The sequence below is a fragment of the Balaenoptera borealis genome (genome assembly GCF_965194805.1).
Source record: "Balaenoptera borealis genome assembly, chromosome: 9".
NCBI classification, from domain to species: domain Eukaryota; kingdom Metazoa; phylum Chordata; class Mammalia; order Artiodactyla; family Balaenopteridae; genus Balaenoptera; species Balaenoptera borealis.
This window is the reverse complement of record NC_138873.1, coordinates 119663414-119681306: the sequence shown is the minus strand read 5'-3', so window position 1 is coordinate 119681306 and position 17893 is coordinate 119663414. Positions and strand designations below refer to the sequence as shown.

The 17893-nt window shown below is 36.2% G+C and overlaps 1 protein-coding gene across 2 annotated transcripts in view; it reads left to right on the top strand.

Annotated features, from left to right (window-relative positions):
- Positions 1–17893, top strand: part of ME1 (malic enzyme 1) — a 193170-nt gene that overhangs the window by 44138 nt on the left and 131139 nt on the right. The window lies entirely within an intron of this gene.

Sequence of the window (17893 nt, the reverse complement as noted above, 5' to 3'; positions counted from 1 at the left end):
ACAGATAATTCTTTTTTGAGTATATCAGTATTTTTTAATCATACAAATAATACATATTCATTATTGAAAGAATGAGAAAATACATATATACGGAAGGAAGAAATATTTTAAAAATACACAGTGTCATCATAGCAAAAATCCCGATACATACAAATACATACTGTTTTCCTTACAGAAGGGATCATTCCCTACAAACTGTTCTTTACCTTACTGTTTCTCTGAGTTACATCATAAAATATATATGTCTGTCCATGTCTATAAAATATATTTCTACATGAAGAAAGACTCTTAATAAAAGTGTAAGTGTATACATCTTAGCTATTTTAAAATGTAATTTAAGCATATTTATTGAAATTCAAAGTTTTCTATGAGATCCTGAGAAGTGCTGACAACTATAAGACATGTAGAAGAGCTTAGCTCAAAGTATTTGGGTTGAAGTTGACATAGAAATCCCAATAGCAATAGTTATTTTTTTGAGCACTTACTAGGTACTAGATGATTTTCTAAGGGCTTGGGATACGTTGGTATATATATAAATCTAAAAGCAGAAGAGACAGGGAAACAAAAAGTAATTGTCTAGAGTGTTGGGAGGCAATAAGTGTTATGGGGAAAGAAAGAGTTGAGCAGGAAAAGGGGGATGCGGAGTGTCATGTGCTTTGGGGGAGGGGCAGTAGCTGTTTTACATAGAGTGGACATTGTAGGTTTCATTGTAGGTTTCATTGGAAGATGATATTGGAGGGTGAGAGGGGGAGATACAAGGGGAAACGTGTACCAGGCAGGAGGGATGGTCAGTGCCAAGGCCCTAAGTGGGAAAATGCCTGGAGAGCAGGAGTAGCATAGAGACAGGGTGGAGTGAGAGGGGGCCGAGTAGTAGATGAGGTCACAGATGTAGGATAAATAAGAGGGTACAGAACCTATAGCTTCTTGTCGGCTATTTTGAAGAACATTGGCTTTTACCATTAGTTAAATGGGTAGAAGAATCAGGTAGCAGGCTATTGCAGTAAACCTAGTGAGTGATAACAGTGGCTCAGATTAGGAGGGTAGCAATGGAGTTAGGGGTAAGAGTTCAGTTTCTGGATAAAGATAAAGTCACAAGGACTTCCTATTGGATTGGAGGCTTCCTAGAGCAGTGGTTGAAGGTATGGGCTCTGGAGTAGATGGCCTATTTTCACTTACTGGTTTTGCCACTTGTTCTAGCGTTGAATAAATTAGTTAACCTTTCCGTGCTTCAGTTTCCTCCTCTGTAACGTGGGGATAATACTACAGCCCAACATCCTTTATCCACATTTTTTAAATCCCAAACTTTGAAAACCAAAACATTAAAAAAAAAAAAAAATCTCATTTGGGACCAAACCTGATCTATCGGAGCCCATTTGGTGGCAAAATTTGAACTGAATTTATATGGGGATATTTATAGGATTTATGTGACTTAGTGTCATTTCTTTTTCTTTCTTTTTTTTTTTTTAAATAAATTTATTTATTTATTTATTTATTTATTTTTGGCTGTGTTGGGTCTTCGTTTCTGTGTGAGGGCTTTCTCTAGTTGCGGCGAGCGGGGGCTACTCTTCATCGCGGTGCGCGGGCTTCTCATTGTTGCAGAGCACAGGCTCTACACGCGCAGGCTCAGTAGTTGTGGCTCACGGGCTTAGTTGCTCCACGGCATGTGGGATCTTCCCAGACCAGGGCTCGAACCCGTGTCCTCTGCATTGGCAGGCAGATTCTTAACCACTGCGCCACCAGGGAAGCCCCATTTCTTTTTCTTTAGAAGTATTAGTGTATTTGATTATGGGGAGCTTTGTCAGAAATAATCTGATAGGTATGTAGATAGATGGATAGATAGGTAGATAGATAGATAAGAAAGAAGGAGAGGAGAGGGAGAGGAAAGGGGAGAGATGGGGCGAGATGTAGCAGGGCATTCATAGCAAAATGCTCACAAATGTTGATTCTAGGTGACATATTCATGGTATTAGTCTATCAACTTTTCTGCAATATTTGAAATTTAAGTAAAGGAATACTTTACTAACAGAGAGAAAGTAAAATTTCCGCAAGTGTTTCTAAATGATCTCTTTATGGCGGTTTTCTGTCATGTTGATTTTTAATGCGTATATTTTGTTAAACTTTTGGTGATTTCGAAGTTCTTTTTTATTGAAGTAATATTTGGCGTGCAATATTATGTCATCAGGGAGGACGTCTGTGGTTGTGATATCCCTCCTGTTTGTCGGCCGCCAGCCCGGGCGTGTGGGTCCTGAGTAGACCGTGTCTCCACCTCTTCTACCCGTCTCATTGTGGCTCCTTCTTTATATATCTTTATAGTTGTGGATAATCTTTTCTGCTAGTCTTTAGTTTGTTCTCATAGATAGTTGCTCTGTAAGTGGTTGTCATTTTGGTGCGCCTGTGAAGGAGGTGAGTTTAGAACCATCCTGCTCCGTCATCTTGATCCTGCCCCCCCTTAATTCTTTTTTTTTTTTTTTTAAATTTTATTTATTTATTTATTTATTTTTGGCTGTGTTGGGTCTTCGTTTCTGTGAGAGGGCTTTCTCCAGCTGTGGCAAGCGGGGGCCACTCTTCATCGCGGTGCGCGGGCCCCTCACTATCGCGGCCTCTCTTGTTGAGGAGCACAGGCTCCAGACGCGCAGGCTCAGTAGTTGTGGCTCACGGGCCCAGTTGCTCCGCGGCATGTGGGATCCTCCCAGACCAGGACTCGAACCCGCGTCCCCTGCATTGGCAGGCAGACTCCCAACCACTGCGCCACCAGGGAAGCCCGCCCTTAATTCTTTAGTAGAATAATTCTCATGGGTTCTCCCATGATTATAAAAAAAGAAACCTGTTTGAAAATGTGTTATGTGACATATATCTAGATATTATATTTAATTAGAAAGGAAATTGTGATTGTGTTTGAATAATGATGGATCTTTCAGGCATCAGTTAGCATCTAGACTATTTTTTATTTAAGCCAAAATTGACAAATGTCTTTTCAACCTTTCCTACTGCAACAGTAGGTATTCAAAGACATTTAGAAAGTAAACAGGAAGATTATACCTCTTATTATATTTACTTTGTGGGTTTGGTGGTAGCAATTAGGAACATAATTAGTGAAAGTTAAGGGTTAATAGTACAAGTACTGACCTTAGTACAGTTGCAAATAGGTATATCTTTTGATCTTATACTTTTTAATATATCTTAATGACATGATACTTTCCTATGGCTAGATATTTATTTTTCATTTTGAATATGGCATTAAAATCTGGCTAGGCATCCAAAAATAAATTCTTATATGAATAACTCTACTTGTAACATTTTTTTCTTGAGGTATGATGCTGGAATATTCATTTGTTGGTGTTGTGTGGAATTTCTTTTCTCTTTGGCATAGACACATTGTGTGGGTTTTTTCAACATGTCGTGGATAATGATTTTTAAGAATGTTGTTGAGTTTGCTTAGATTATCTTGTTCCCATAACATTCAATTCTTGCAGAATTTTCGGTATTTAGTAGTGCAACATGCTTATGTCAACACGTCTAATTATGGCTAATTTGTAGATGATAAAGGTGTGATTGTTGGAAGCTAAAGACAATTCTTTTTTATATTTTTGCAGAATGCTGATCCTACTGTGCTACTTAAATTACTTGTATTCTGTGAAACTGTTCTTAAAAGTTTTGTGCAAATTGATAATGCAGGTTTATGTAAAGGACAGCTAAAGCAGATTTATGTAATTTCTTTGGAAATATTTCTGCCTGCTGTATTTTACACTGCATTTTCCAAGAATCATCTCCTTCTCCTATAAGTTCTTATTAGCTACATTACCACTTCACCATGCCTTTGGCAGTTAATCATGTTCCTATTTTTGGTATTTTGAATGTTCTATCAGGTATTCTTGGTCTCTTTTCTTTTTTAATTTAATTTATTTCAGTTTTTAAATTGAGGTATAATCGGCATATTATATTAGTTCCAGGTATATAACGTAACGATTCGATATTTGTACGTACTGTGAAATTATCACCACAAGTCTAGTTAACATCCATCACCATACATAATTACAAAAGAACTTTTTTCTTGTGATGAGAAGTATTAAGATATACTCTCTGAGCAACTTTCAAGTATGTAAAGCAGTATTATTAACTATAATTGCCATGCTGTATATTACATCCCCAGGACTTATTTATTTTATAACTAGAAGTTTGTAACTTTTGACCTTCACTCACTTCTCCCTGTCCCCCTCCCCCTACTTCTGGCAACCAACGGTCTGTTCAATCTGCAAGCTCAGTTTTTCTTTCCCCTCTTGGTTTCTTTTGTTGTCATTTTACTATTCATTTAGTTACAACTAGATTGTAAGCATCTAGAGAGAAAGGATCATATTTTAGAATTTATTCCTGTATTTCCCATGCTGTTTTAAGCTTAGTATCTGGTTTGTGCTGAATGAATATATGCTGTTTGCTACCTCACAGAAATAGTAACTTAATATTCCTCTATTCATCCACATATAAGTGATATCATATTATATTTGTCTTTCTCTTTCTGACTTACTTTACTTAGTACGATAATCTCTAGGTCCATCCATGTTGCTGCAGATGGCATTATTTCATTCTTTGTTATGGCCGAGTGATATTCCATTGTATGTATATATACACCACATTTTCTTTATCCATTCATCTGTCGATGGACATTTAGGTTGCTTCCATGTCCTGACTATTGTAAATAGTGCTTCTGTGAACGTTGGCATGCAGGTATCTTTTCAAATTATAGTTTTGTCCGGATGTAAGCCCAGGAGTGGGATTACAGGATCATATGGCAACTATTTTTAGTTTTTTAAGGAACCTCCATACTGTTTTCCATAGTGGCTGCACCAATTTACATTCCCACCAACAGTGCAGGAGGGTTCCCTTTTCTTCATACTGTCTCCAGCATTTATTGTTTTGCATTTTAATGATGGCCATTCTGAACAGCGTGAGGTGATACCTCATTGTGGTTTCAATTTGCATTTCTCTAATAATCAGTGAAGCTGAGCATCTTTTCTTGTGCCTGTTGGCCATCTGTAGGGACATGTTGAGTTTTAAATGTCTTTGGGACTTCCAAATTGAGGGCGGTGTCTAATAGGCAATTAAATGTATGGACCTGGAACTTAATAGATAATGTATTTAAGGATCCTACTATTTTAACTCACACATTATATATGCTACATAAAAGGTACATGTTTTGATTTTGGCAATGATGAAGATTATTAACAAGACTAATTGTCAAAGAGAATCAATAAGATGCGGTTTTTTGCTTTATTTTTTCCCAGAAAATTCTTAGAGAAATGCATGGAAGGAAATACTAAGATGAACCAAAACAAAATACTAAGATCGTTTTTCTACATTTATTGTTTATTTGTATACATATTTCCTTTGGAATTCCAAAAAGGACTTGAAGTATAGTATTTGTTTTTTAAATTGTGAGGACCAAGCTTTATTTATTACCTCATGTGCAATTTCATATGAGAATGTCTACCTAGTAATATAGAAATGGTCGTAAACATGACCATGATTAGACCGTGATTATTGTAGTGGAAATATATAGTTTCTGCAGAAGTGCCAAAAGTTCAGCAAATTTTGTAGTCTTATAGGGTGAGGGTGTCGGTTTTAATTGGTATTTGGTTTATGAAAGAGCAGTAAGAAAAAAGCTTAAAAGGAATAAATGTAAAAAGAAACCTTCCCAAAGCTAATACTCCTTTAACCCAAGAATGTTCTCATTATATGCTACAGATTATAATTGGAATAGCTATCAAATGAATAGTTAATAGGATGAACACTTTTATATTGTATCCTGTTTTATAAATTTTCACATTTTAAATCTATCTGGTTTTCTTAAACAATGTTTTTTTATATGTACTATACAGGTATATGATGGAGATTTTACTTTATTAAACTATAAGTATTTCAATAACTCAGTAATTAACTATAAATAAGGACAGTTTAAGTTGCTTAGGGAAAAGAAACATGATTTCACAGCCAGTTTTAATAGCTGTGAGTTAGGTGTTTAACCCGTAAAGCTGTGGTACTTTGAATAGTTTTATCCTTTGTGATGTGGTCCTTTGTGATCTATTGTGATGTAAACTGCCAAGTGATCCAGTGCCCAGAGTATCTCTTGCTTTCCTAGGTCATCTCACTTTCAGAGCTAAGGGGGTTTCTGGGAAGAGGTCAGAGGAGGTCCTAAACCTCTAAGTAGTCCTGGATACAGAGCTGCCCAGGTGGACCAGGACTGTTTTTTATTGAATTTGGCTTTCTTCAATTAAGCCACTTTAGAATCTTTAGAATAAATATTTAGGAGACTTTTGAGAACCAGGGAATATTTTTGGTTGATAGCTCTGGTTCAGTTTGTAATTTTTATTTTTTATTGTATTGGAATTTTCTGTTTCTACAATTTTATTGTGTTAGAATCTCTAGAAATTGAAATAGTTGGTGTTTAAGAGAGCAGCTAATTTTTTAATGCTTCTAGAAAAGTTATCATTTAAATATTAGATATTAATAAGCTTTTCACCCTTTATCCATGGCAATAAGCCTTTGATTTGGATTTATACTTATTCCAAAATATTCTTTTGTTCATTTCTTTCTTTTCCTGTGACATAGGCCTGATATTTGCATCTACCCCCCCCCCTTTTTTTTTTTTAAAAACTACACTACTTGGTAGAATTTTTTTTTTTTCAAAAGTATGAAACAAGTTATTGGAATATTTGGACTAGTTCAAGTTTCTTAACTGTTACCTCAGTTGATTTTTTAGAGATAATTATTTGCAAAAAGTTGATTTTCATTTATTATGGAGATTTAGAGGATGATGATTTGTTGAACTACTAAATAATTCAAATTGACTATTTTTTTCTGAACAGACTAAATGTCATATTTATGAAAATGTATATGTGATTTGTGCTAAATAGGAGTGAGGTAGATTAGCCTATATCTTAAGTTCTGGAAATACAGTGTGTGCCCAGAAGTAGTTTAAAATACCAAACTATCTTCTTTCTTAAGTATTGCCTTAATTAGGAAAAATCTGGAGAATGGAAAAAATGTAGGCATGATTCAAAGAGTGTTCTTTCACATCAGGATCTAAGGATTGTCTCAACGTTTGCATAGACATATAAATCTCTTTTGCAAGGCAGTGAAACTTATCTTTTACTGTAAAAGACCCTTAAAAAGTGTAAAGTAACAGTTCATCGAGTCTCCATATTCAGCTAGAGACTTTAAGTGTGGAAAACTTGAATGGAAATTTAAGTTTAGGATCCAAAAATAACTTTGCTACAATCTGTGTGGTACACCCAGGTGTTTTAAGTTTACACATAGCATATGGAGAATTACGAAAAATTACCAAGTTTTATCTCAGGTGGTCTTCATGAAAGTGTATTAATTTGGGCGTTATTATGTTTTTAAGAAGGACTATAAATGCCAGTCTTCATTACTAAAAATAAAGAATTTTTTTAAAGGGAGGCAATAAATGGTTCTTTACATCACCTTCCCAGATCACATCTGGAATATTGTGTTTAGTTTTGGATTCCATATTTTTGAAGGGACATTGGCAAACTGAGATATAGCCAGAGAAGAGTGACTAAAGCAGTGATAGTTATTGAAAATTTGTAATGTGAGAAAGAGTTGGTGGAAATAGAAATGTGTAGCCTAAAAGATAAGGCTTGAAAGGGACATAGTTAGGTCTTCAATTATTTGGAAGATTTTCATGTGAAAAAAGAGTATACTTGCATGGAATAGCCTCAAAATGTAGAACTAAAATCAGTAGATAGAAGTTATTACAGGGATGCAGATTTACAGTCAGTGTAGATGAAGCTTTTCTGATAATTTATCTGACATTGGAATAGACTTTCCTTATTCTCCGTCATTGGAAATATTCATGTGGTTAGATAATCAGTGGTCATACACATTATAAGTGAGATTCTTGCATTGGGTGTGATTGTAAAATAGTTGAATTCTAAGGTCACTTTTAACTAGAAAAGTCTGTGAATTTTTAAAAGAGCAGCCTACGGAAGAATAATTCCAGGTATTTGGAACACCGCACAACTAACTCACATCATTTCAAATAACCTTGCTTTCTAATTCAGAAAGTTTTTAGTAGCAGCTTTAAATCACAATTTTAGGATTTATTAAAAATAATAGATTTTCAAAGAAGAAGGATTGTGAACAGATTTCAAGTAATTTGATGACACGTCTCATCAAAATTCGTACTCCTTCCCCCAGACAAACACACAAGCACATGTCAGTTTACACAGCTGTATCCTGGTTATAATGTTTCTGTTTCAACATTTCTCCAGTTTGAATGCATAAAAAGTTTAATGTTGACATTTTCTCATTTGAAGTAATTACATTCTTCTCATCTGATTTTTAAAAATTTCTTTGTAGTTTTTTTAGACTTTGTTTTTCTGTATATACTTGTAAAATGTTGTTTATTTTTATATATTTTCCTTAACTTAGTTACAGTTTTAGCTCGTAGAGAAATTATTAGGAAGAATTTTCCCAGAGGCAGTGCTTCGTCCCTCCCGCTTGCCGACTGCCCCCCCAATCAGTAGTTGAGGAGAAACAGCCAGGCTAGAGCTTGCTTTTATTCTTTCCAGCAAATTTCCTTTGTGCTTCTTAGGTATGCTTCTGAAAATTCAAAGGTCTGTTTTTATGACAAAGTACTCTGTAGTTAATATCATCTAAGAATTATTTTATGTACCTTTAAAAAATGTTGGTTATTTTATACGTAGGTAATTTTATAGTCTGAATTTTAACTCTTTGAAGTAAAGTCATAATTGAAGTTGTCAATTTGAGCTCCTTACTATATATTTTATAATAATATTTTATATTCACTGTAGTAAAATTTATAAAATATTTGATAGAATTTCAAATTATGTAATTATCTACTTAAAATAAATCATGAAAGTTATTGAATTTCCTTTCTAAGCAAGGAAAATTTTCATTTATCAATATAAATTCTAGTCTTACTATGATTGGCGGCTGAATGAATGACATTTATAATAATTTGGAGGGTATCGTATTTTACACATTTTACAAAATTAATGCTGCTTTGTGAAGTAAAACATTTTCACTATGAAATGAGGTAATTTATTTTAAAAGCTGAAAATGGTATGTTATTTCCCTAATGGAAGAAGTTAGTTTTTATTGACAACGTGCCAAATAAATGCCATCTGTTTGATGAATTCAGTATTACCTTAGGATTCTTTCCAGTGTTTTCTGCTGTGGAAAGTACGTTGGATTTTAACTATCAGAACAACACCTATTAATTTGTGCTTAATTAATTGGCATGCTCATACTAGTTTTAAAATGAATAAAGAAGAGCTTATCTCATTGTTTTTATGTACATTTTCAGTTCACATTTATTTGGAAACAGTAGTTGAGTGTTAATGGAGTATGTGGAGATGGAGTCATTAACGTTTACTAGTTGTTGGTTTTTAAAATCTATGTATTTTATGATTTAATACAGTCATTCCAAGGAAACTCAGTATCACCAGGTTGTTAAGTACCAGAGTTAGGGCTTGAACTCATTTTTCTACTTTGTACTCCTCTGTATTAGAGTTCTCCAGAGAAGGAGAATCAGTAATGTGTGTGTGTGTGTATGTGTGTGTGTGTGTGTGTGTGTGTGTGTGTGTGTGTGTGCGTGTGTGTGTGAGAGAGAGAGATTTATTTTACGGAATTGGCTCACCCAGTTGTGGAGGCTGGCCAGTCCTAAATCCTCAGGGTAGGCTGCCAGGCTGGAGACCCAGGGAAGGGCGGATGCTGCAGTTCACTCCAAAAGTCATCTGCTGGCAGAATTCCCTCTCCCTTGGGGAAGGTCATGTAAGTCTTTTCTAGTAAGCTCTTCAAATGATTGGATGAGGCCCATCCACATAATGGAAGGTAATCTGCTTTATTCAAAGTCTACTGATTTAAATGTTAATCTCATCTAAAAATTACCTTTACAGAAACATCTAGACTAATGTTTGACCAACTATCTGGATACCATGCCTAGCCAAGTTGAGAGACATAAAAAAATTTTTTTTTTAAATTTTATTTATTTTTGGCTGCGTGGGGTCTTCATTGCTGCACACGGACTTTCCCTAGTTGCGGCGAGCGGGGACTACTCTTTGTCACGGTGCGCAGGCTTCTCGTCGCGGTGGCTTCTCTTGTTGCGGAGCACGGGCTCTAGGCACGTGGGCTCAGTAGTTGTGGCTCGCGGGCTCTAGAGCGCAGGCTCAGTAGCTGTGGCGCATGGGCTTAGTTGCTCTGCGGCATGTGGGATCTTCCCAGACCAGGGCTCGAACCCGTGTCCCCTGCATTGGCAGGCCGATTCTTAACCACTGCGCCACCAGGGAAGTCCCAACACATAAAATTAACCATGATATCCTCCTAGACTCATGTTGAGTTGTCTTCTTGCATTGATTAGGTTCTATCTTGGATCTGAGTTGTTCAGAGAAGCTACACTCTTAACATGTAGCTTCTTGGGCTTTTCCTCATTGACTAGTATGTGTTCTGATTTTCAAAAGCTAAGATTATATATTGTGTTGTTAATTAAGATTTGTCTCCCAAATAGTGGAGTGTTTACATATAAAGAATTTCATCTATTGCTTTCTAGAAGACTTAATTCTAATAGATACTCCATAGGAATATTGTTCAAATATGGTTTCACTTGAAGAAGTTTCTAACACTAATTGATTTAATGACAGTAATTTAACATTTAAACCTAGTTTTAGAAATTGTCAAATAACATTGTTGATCACTCAGTTGTTCTGGAAGTTCCCTGCTTTGTTTTCTTCCCAACTCTGCCACTTCTTCAAAATATTTTGGTTGATTCTCTGTGTTCATGATTTCTTCTCTCCTTCCTTTCTTTAACAGAAATATATTGAGTGTCCACTGTATGCCAGGCACTTTACTAATCTGAATATAGGTAAATAAAAGAAGTATTTCCTGCCTTTGTGGAATTTATAAGTACAGGCATACCTTGGAGATGTTGCAGGTTTGGTTCCAGACCAGCACAGTAAAGTGAATATCACAATAAAGTGAGTCACACAAATTTTTTTTGGTTCCCCAGTGCATATAAAAGTTATGTTTACACTGTACTGTAGTCTGTTAAATTGTGCAATAGCATTTTGTCTACAAAACCAATGTACATACCTTAATTTAAAAGTACTTTACTGGCAAAAAATTCTAACCATCATCTGAGCCTTCAGTGAGTTGTCTTTTTGCAAGAGTAGTATCAAAGATCACTGATCACAGATCACTGTAACAAATATGAAAAGGTTTGAAATATTAGGAGAATTACCAATGTATGACACAGAGACACGAAGTGAGCAGATGCCATTGGAAAAATGGTGCTGATAGACTTGCTCAACGAAGAGTTGCCACAAACCTTCAATTTGTAAAAAAAAAACACAACATCTGTGAAGTGCAATAAAATGAGGCATGCCTGTAATATTCAGGGGAACAAAGAAAGACGTGAGTACAGCTTGGGTTATGAAGGAAATGAACAGAGGAGAGTGATGAGGAATAACAGAGGGATTTCTTTTCATCGTGTAGCCAGGGATGTGTCTCTGAGAAGATAATATTTAAGCTGACACCTGAGGGATGAGGAGTTAGCTTGTGAAAACCAGAAAAAAAAAAAATCATTTGAGGCGAAGGAAATAACATGTTCAAAATGTCTGGAAGTGGGGAGGATGGCATGAGACAAGGATTGAGATAGTCAGGAGTCACATGCAGGTCTTGCGGGTCATGGTAGAGTCTCATTGTTATTCTTAATCCATTTGGGGAGCCATTGAGGTATTTGAAGCAGAGGAATGATGACATCCAATTAAAGTTTTAAAAGATTATTCTGGCTGTCAATGTGGTTAAAAGATTGGAAATGAGGGGCTAGAATGGAAATGGGAGGCCCAGTAAGGAGACTGTGGTGATATGGGCTCCCCTTGCATCAATCCTGCTCACTTTGAGTGGACTTGATCCCCTTAGGATATGGAGTGAGGAAGTCAAGGAAGGCTGTAGTAAGCTAACGCAGTTGCCAATAGCAGCAACCAATTCACATGGGAATAACTCCACAGTCTCTTAGTCCTGGAGTGATGGCTGTAGGTGAGGTGACATGGAAATACGACACCCTAGTGTGTTTACACTGACCCTGAAAACATTAGCAGAGATAAGAAGAGCTGCTGTCCGTAAGAATTTCTCAAGCTTGCAGACTTAGTGCGGTTAATTTTATTTATAGCCCAAGTCCATTCTCCCACGATCTTGTCCTCTGTGCACTGCACAAATCCGTCCTTTCTTCCGCCTCAAGGAAGAGCCAAGTAGACCATGTTTTTACACTGCCCCTACATCCTATTCATTTCCTTCCTGTGCCCCTATTTTTTCAATTCACATGTTGTTAACGTGGGGTTGGAGTTCCGTAACTCTGCCTGCACTGCTCAGCCTCAGCTGGATCTTCTGCTCTACAGGGTTGAGCTCCAGCTGTGTTCCTGGCTCTTCTCACCCTTACGGCTGCAAGAATGTAAACACTCTGCCTGATCCTCCTTATCTCATATATTCCTCTCCATTTCCCCTAGGAATTCATTGGCTTAACATCTTATTTCCATGAACTAAACCTAATCCGTTTCTGCTCTTCAATATATTTCCTTCTTAATCTGTACAGCTAAGTGCAGTGATCGCTCCACCCACTAAAATGTCAGTGCTCCCCACTGTTTTCTTCTAGGTCCTATTTTCTCTTTCTTCTGTTCCTCCCCAGCCTGCCGTTCCAGTCGCCTAGGTTTCTTAACTTTGGGAGGTACAACACCATCCACTCATTCACCTCAACCAGACACCTCAGAGATTTTCAGGATTTTAACCCCCTTTTCCCTTTTTGTGCCTTGTCAATTTTACCTCTTACTTACCTGTTGAATCTCTCTCGTCCATTCAGTCCCATTGCCACTCTTTTAGATTAGGCCCTTCTCATTTCAAAAGAGAGTGAGTTTTCAAAACAGGATGCCTATTTAAGTCCCTTTTCTGACTAAAATCCTCCAACGACTTCTCATTTCCCCCATCATAAAAATCCAAACTTCTTAGCATGGCATTCAAGGATTTTTGTAATCTGGCTCCTTTGTCTACCCTCTGTCCTCATGGTTACCCCTTTCCTCCTCTTCACACCCAGCTCTCCACCCGAAATTGAGTGTCCCCCCAAACCCTGGGTGCTTTCACAGTCTGTATCACACTGACATATAGTAACTGACTTTCTTTTCTGTCTATCTGACTGTTTTTTCTCTAGGGTAGCAATTCTGTATCCTTCACCTCTACCCCAGAACCTAGGTGAAATAGCACAGTCTTTGTTGAGTGGATAGATGGGCAATAGAGCATGGTTAAACGTTGCCAGACTAGTATGAGCTTTGGATCTGAAGAGGCTTGGTATAAATCTCTTTATTGCTTCTTATTGACTGTGTGGTTTCTTGGGTCTGTAACATACATTCTCTGATATTTAGTTTCCTCATCTGTAAGATGAGTATTGTTAATATATTAAAATAAGATTATCTTTCTTAAACCTATCTTTTGACAGGAGACGTACGGCAGAAATTAAAAACTAGTTTATCTGAAGTTCAGATGTTACAGTTCTTAAATATCAAATTCTGAACTTATGAGGTGGAAATTTCTTTTTCTAAGTATTGAAATTAGTTTAACACTGACAACAGTAGTTATAATTGAAACAGTTAAGATGTTGTAGAATGTACTTATTTAGTACAATATAAGAATGGAAAAGGATGGCTTTCATGTGACTCATCAAGTCAAACTATATTTTTAGGATTAGAAGATTTCAAGAAAAATGGTATGCAAATATAAATTATGTATTATAAATATAACTAATGAAGATATTTCTAAGGCACTAGCAAATCAAGACTTGTAAAAAATTACTGAAAACGTGTTTGTAAGTATTCATTGAACACAAAGGAAGTTTATATATTATTCTGCTTCCTGACCAGTATATTATATTTGGTACAACTATTTCTGAAAACAGATGGAAAGTGTTAAATACAAGCAATAATTTAAACTCTGTTAAGTTTTTCAAGGAAGCACTCACCCAGAAAAAAATCTAGTAGTAGTGGGGAGTTCTTCTTTCACATGAGAAGATGAGCTCATTAATTTTTCCAGTAAGACAAACAAGATACTGACATTGCATACTTTTTTTTTGCGAAGATTATTTTTACACCAAATTTAGCTCTAATTTATTATCTTGTAGTTATAAGACATTCCTAACATGTGACTTAAAGTCTTGGACATGGTAATGTGGTTTCTTTTTCCTTTATTACCCTTCATTATTTCTCATGTAACAAAATGGAGCACAAAGTTCACTAAATAATGTGAAAAGTTGTACTAATGAAATACACTTTCTTAGTAATATAAATAAGGAAGTAATTTGAACACAGTGTTTATCAAAGTATGTAACACTAACACGAACAATTCGAAAGGGTGTATATAGATATAGAACAGCTTCCTTCTTGCTTTTATTTAGAAAGAGATACATGCGCCACCCCCAACCCCCCAAAATGAAAACAAAATACTAAACAATCTCCGAGGACAATCATCATTCCTTACCCAGAGAAAACCATCAATGACTATGGTGGGAAGAATTCCTTGTGGTTGGAAAACAGGGATAAATTGCATGAAGTCTCATTTATGTATTAAGCTGCTTGAGTCAGTTTAAGAAAACTTCACACATGAAGGATTTCTATTGTGCAAGTGTTTGCTGACTGCCACCTTGAGTTTGCATAAAACCTGCCCTCCACTCATGTGCCCCACTTAATAGACAAATAATTACTGAGTAGAGAATATACCTCCCAGTTTGATACTTTAACAGTACAGCAAACTATGATCAGTGAAGTTTAGTTTTGATTTATTCAACCTGGTTCGCAGGCATTCATAATTTAATGTTACATTCTGTCTTTCGTAGGGTCCCTATGAGAAAGAAATGCCAAATAGAGAAGGTTCTTCTTTATCTCTTATTAAAACTTCTTTTGGAAAGAATGTCTGATATATTGTTCAGTGTCCTTTATATAAAGACTCATTTGATAAATTCCTCTCAAAATTGAAGAACTGCCTTTTTTTCCTTTCCCAGATACAGTAGTATGTTTCCTTATGTTAGATTTGAGAACTAACTCCATTTTCACTCTTGGACTTTGGCTGTATTTTGTGCTCAGTTGCAGTAGTTTTCTTTAGATCACCTTCTTTTTCCTGTCTCCATCCCGCCCCGCACACCACCCAAAGAGTATTAATTCTCTTCAATGAGTATGTCTTGCAAACCCAGGTTTTAGATAGTCATTAGCCCTGGATTTCTTCCCAGGCTAAGTGGAAAGCCCATGTCCTCTTAAAAAAAAAAAAAAAAAAGTATCTTCTTAGAATTTTACATCTTCTTGCCCCTCCAGGGTGAGATGGCTTCCTGCACTCCAGAGAAAACAGAGTAAAGGCTGCCAGTCCTCTGGGTCCCTGTATTTCCTGACATTTTTCTATGATTTGAATAATTGCATGGTTTCCCTGAATCTATAACTTGTATTGTTTACTGCCTCAAACGTCTATTAATGTAATGAAAACATCAATTTATCTAGTCTAGTTTTATTTTAGTTTTAAAGGAAAAAAAAAAACAAGAACAGAAGCTAAAACCATCATTTCAGTCTTTGTTTTGTTCTAATGCTTTCTAAACACCAATCCCTTTGTTTTCCCAGCTATGAACATGTGACAGAGTTGTTAATTAGCAAGATCTTGAGATCCATAAGGCTTCATACATTTTCTTTCAAGTGATTCTTCACCGACCTATTGCCTCTCCGTTTTAAACTAATTTGTTAGTTAAATATTTGGGAGGTTAAAAGATTATATTCTTTTGATTGCCAATATGCTGCTAAACATTAGGATAAATTTAGATATTTCTGATAACCATATTCTCAAGTCTACAATTCAGTGCTTGAGAGTAACTGTGATAATTTCATCAATGCCAAATGATTTTCTTTCCCCTTTTGGAAGAGACATTCTTGATAGAAACTTAATTTTATTTCTGTTACTTCATGTCATATTTATAAATGTGCCAACGTATAACTACACCATTGAGAGAATTCTGTAGCTATTCACAATGTATGGGAAACACAAATCCTTAATTTAATAAGAACAGTCTAGAAATAGTAAATAAGTTTCAAAATTCATGTTTCATCTTAAATACAGTGAAAACTGTATTTCTTGGATTCTAAAATCATTGTCAGTCCTTTATTGAAGTACATGTATTCTTGGCATGCCACTCAACTGATTTGTTTAAGAATTTTGCTCAGTTTTGCAGCCAGTCACATTCAGGAGTAAATGTTAAATATAACATTGAACTTTTGCATCATTTAGGAAATTAAGATGGCACATCTGTCAACACCAGTGAACACTCAAGATTATGTTTGTTACTGTAGATCAGTGATCATCATACTGTTTTGCTTGTTAACTCTTCAAGAGAATTTTGAAGAACTGCACCCTTCTTAACATCTAAAAACTATCAATCATCATAAGTCTGAATAGTTGCAAGGAATGTAGTGCCTGTATTAAATTCTGGTGTTAGACTTTTAGAAACAATTAGGTAAGAAATATATGTAAATAATAAAAAGTAAATTTATTAACTTTGCTAGACATAATGTTCAAACTTTCTACATATTTAGTGAAAGGTAAAAATACATGTTGCTAAAAATAAATTGGTATGGTGGATAATAACTTTACCTTTTAGATGAAGCTGTAGAAAAATATGCAACATTCCATAAAATAAAATAATGGGATTAACTGTAATAGGAAGAAATATGTCATAAATTTGATAAAATTATAATGTCTAATTAAACGATAGACCTTTTATTTGAATGGAATCATATTAAATTTTAATCTGCAGGTTTCATCCAGTATATCTAGAACTGTTTAACACTTCTGAAAAAAATCATAGGTGGGGCACCTAACCAGACAGAACTAGAATTAGGCACAACTCCCCAAAAGAAGTAGCCTGAGAACCCTATTATAAATCAGGTTAATGCTGTTTAATTTTATCCTTTAATTTCCCCAAAGTCTTACTGATATAATAATAATATAGCTTATGCTTTTAGAAAGCATATTTCTCACTTATGCTTGACTTAAAGGAAATGTGACAGATTTACTGTGATAGTGTAGATTTGAATTTGTAGAGGGATGGTCGAAATGTGAGGGAAAATGGACATTATTTGGTTTATAGAGTAGGATTGGGGGCATCAGTTTCTTAGGCCCCAGCAGTGGCAACCCCCCCTGCAAAATTCTTTGGAAAAGTTGAAACCGAATCTGGCCTCTGTACCCTGACACCGAATTAAATCTCAGAGACAGAGTTTTGGGTGAAGTAGAAAAGAACAGCTTTATTGCTTTGCCAGGCAAAGGGGGCCACAGCAGGCTCATGCCCTCAGCACTGTGTGTCCTGACCTGGAGCGGGTAGTGAGGAGTTTTATAGTACTGGTTCACAGGGGGCGTGATCAGCTCGTGGACGTTCTTCTGATTGGTTGGTGGTGAGGTAAGTGGGAGTCAGCATCGTCAACCTTCTGGTTCCAACCTGTCTGGGGTCTACGCGCTTGTGGGCAGCGAACTGTTGTTAACCATTAACTTCTCCCACCCAATGGGGGTTTCAGTATCTGCAAAACAGCTCAAACGTATTGCTGTGTGTATCCAGGGGGATTATTGCTGTGTGTATCCAGGGAACCAGGACCCTGCTACAAGGCTGCACTACAGTTTCTTGACTGTTTTTCCCTTGTCCTGCATCCCCTCCCTTCCCTAATTAGCAGTTGTTTGAACTTGTCCATTGGAACTCAGGGTAAGTCCTGGAGGCTGAATGAAGCCTCTTTCCTGTAATGAAAGAAATGGGGGACACAGGAAGGCTTTTGTGCCCAGGAGCCCCACAGAGCCCTGC